The sequence below is a fragment of the Capsicum annuum genome, chromosome 7 (assembly GCF_002878395.1).
Source record: "Capsicum annuum cultivar UCD-10X-F1 chromosome 7, UCD10Xv1.1, whole genome shotgun sequence".
In the NCBI taxonomy this organism is placed as follows: Eukaryota; Viridiplantae; Streptophyta; class Magnoliopsida; order Solanales; family Solanaceae; genus Capsicum; species Capsicum annuum.
In genome coordinates, this window is record NC_061117.1 from 98,671,774 (window position 1) to 98,674,975 (window position 3,202).

The window sequence follows — 3,202 nt, forward strand, 5'->3', positions numbered from 1 at the left end:
GATAACTGATATTACTGAGCTTTATTAAGCTTTGAATTTGTCTGAGGATACAGAGTTCTATAGTTCACTGAGTTTTGAGAATCATGGCTTGATTGGAATTATCGAGAAACTGACACGAGATCTAGACAACAGCTTTATTTTTAGGTATAAATACCCCCAGGACTCGATAACATAAAAGTAAGACATAATCATTATTTATCACAAATCATTCATGCATCATCACGGTCATCCAATCATCACTACAACCATTCATTCATCATTACAAGCATTCATTCATCATTACAATCATTCATGTATCATAACAATCGTTAAAGCATCACTTCAAGTAGTTGGGCATCATAACATACTTTCCCTCACAAGATCCTTAGGACATCGCATTAAGCATTTAGAAAACATAGACCTCTATTTATCATCATAACCGCAAAAGGGTCACTCCAAACCATTAAGGATCATCAACATTGGTTCACCATCATATACTAGCCTAGGGAAGACACGCTATTAGGTTATACCCCATTCAACGAGATCTTACATCAAGTACTTCATACCTATATCGGTCTTGTCATGTATTTGGGTATCACTTGATTTGGGGGAAACTTCATACTAACGCGTCACTATTTGCTTGCTAACCACTTGACATGTATTAAAATCTTAGCATATTTCAAAGAGTACAAAATCAGGGAATTTACAACCATCATATCTTGACTTGTTCACTAGAGCCTTTCAACAACCACTACTCACGACTGATTTTACACCTACTTGGGAATTTCATGCTATCTTGACACATTTCACTCACTAAGGAATTTTATCAAAAACTAGGCATTCATGGACTAGCTTACAATTTGGAGTTTCCTATTCAACATACTATAGTGGCCATTATGCTTCACCTAAGCTCTTTATCAAACCTATGGGGAACGTTCTTCACTTATTCAAGAGGGTATATGACAAACATCACATGAATTCCACATAGTAGGGTCAAAGCTTACAAATTTTGTAGGAAAACATAAATCAAAACTCAACAACACATAAACCATCCATTTCAACTGATACAAATCATTTACAACTCATAAACATAAAAATCTTTTAGTTTTAAAAAGTGTTCTTGAGTTTCTTGGATGAAAGGAACCCAACAATCAACATCTACATACCTTAACCTTTGAAATTGGATGAACTTTAGTGCTTGAACTTTATCCATACTTGAAATAAATAAATTCTTGAAGCCCACACTATGAGGAACTTAATTTTTGAAGAAACCTTGAAGGATTTATGGATGAATTTTGAAAGATTAGGGTTCTTGAAAGAAACCCTAGATATTCTTGAGAGAATTGGAAAAGAAAATGATGGAATTAGGGTTTGAATGAGGGTTCTTCATATTTATAGAGGCTCAAAAAAGGTGAAAAATGACCAAAATACTCTTGCAAAAATGCCCTTCAATTGCTGGAAAAATATACTTGACGTCATCCGTGACAGGCCATCAAGTCCGTGATAGGCCGTCATGAATGGTCGTCAAAAAAGGGGTCCAAATTCTTGATTTTCTGCCCAGGGCTGGGAAATCGTCAGAAATGTCATCAGAATGTGACGACGTCGTCAAAAAGGTCGTCAGAAACGTCATCACCGTTTTCCAGCTTGACATGCTGGAGTAAAATGGGCATAACTCTTCGCTCCGATATCAGATTTAGGCGAAATTGGTATTGTTGGAAAGCTAATTCAAAGATATTTCATTTGATATATAGAAATCTATCCAGTTATTCATATACAATGAGTTATAGTCGATTTAAGTTGACCCAAATTTTGATGGTCACTAAAACTTGAACGATAGGAAAGTTTTCAACTCGTTCATAAGTTAGGGTAGCTCTAGGATCTTAATTCATGCTCAAATAGATTCCCACACGATTAGAAGTATTTAATACTTGGGAGGATATTTTTAAAACATTTTGACTCAGAGTTTCGCTTTACCAAATACGCTCTAAGGCTCAGACTGGAAGAGGATTTTGCGGGGCATTACATTCTCTCCCCCTTGAGAACATTCGTCCTCGAATGTCGTTTGATATTCTAAGAATACGGATCAACAAAACTTACTCAAGAAATGGAAACATCTCAGATCAGGACTACGCAACTGGAACGACTGACATATAGAGTTCTCACACTGGACATGCATATATGATGCATGGAATACTCAACTGATGATACTCATAGCTGAATTCTCATAATGCACATGCATATCTGATGCATCAGCTCATAAATGGGATGTTCTCATGAATACACGATTTAACACACATTGACAAGATGAACTCTTTCTACAAAATGTACACATCTAATGCATGAATGTCCGGCTAAGCTGACTTTTGAAAGCACCACTTGACAATGCAACAATGATTGATGCTAACTTTATAAGGAAAATTTGAAAATGCATCGAGATGAATCTAATGGCATAAAACATCATAATACCATGGGGTATCTCCCCCTTGGGACTCTATGTCCCTCTAAACACACTTCGCTAAAATACTGGAGCGGTGTGCGGGGCACCTACAAACTGGGTCATAATTGACCGATCAAGATCTAAAACTTATGCATGACTCATGCTAACATATAAGCTCAAAATGAGAGAAAAGGATCTATCAATGCATAACATAAAGATGAAGATCTCATAACATACCGGGGTCAATTTCAGGGGATCTTTTCCAATCAAGGCGAGCCTGAAGTGCATACAATATATTATGAGCTAAAGGAAGACTATGCTGACTTCGGGGACCTGGCTTAGAACAGTATCGAACTTTGTAACCGGTCTTTCCACATCTAAAGCATACATCACTACTGGCTCTACATACACCTTTATAATTCTTACCACATTCTTCATACAACGAATAGGTACGAACACCACTAGTACTACTCTGGGCTTTGGAGCTTGGCTCTTCCTCAAATCTGAGACCCTCAAACGTAGGTGCAAGTACACTAGCTGAAGATGGAGCTGGAACTAAAAATTGCTGACCATACTAAGAACTACTACCACCTTGAGACCCTGACTGCAAAAAACCATGACTACCTGTCTTGGCTTTCTTACTCACTTTCCCTCTCTCCTTCATCTTATCTGCCTCAATCTGTTACGCATGATTCATTAGCCTAGAAAGATCCATATCTCTATTAAGCATGGTAGCTCTACACTCTTTCAACACATCACTTGATACCCCAGTCAAAAACTTACTCA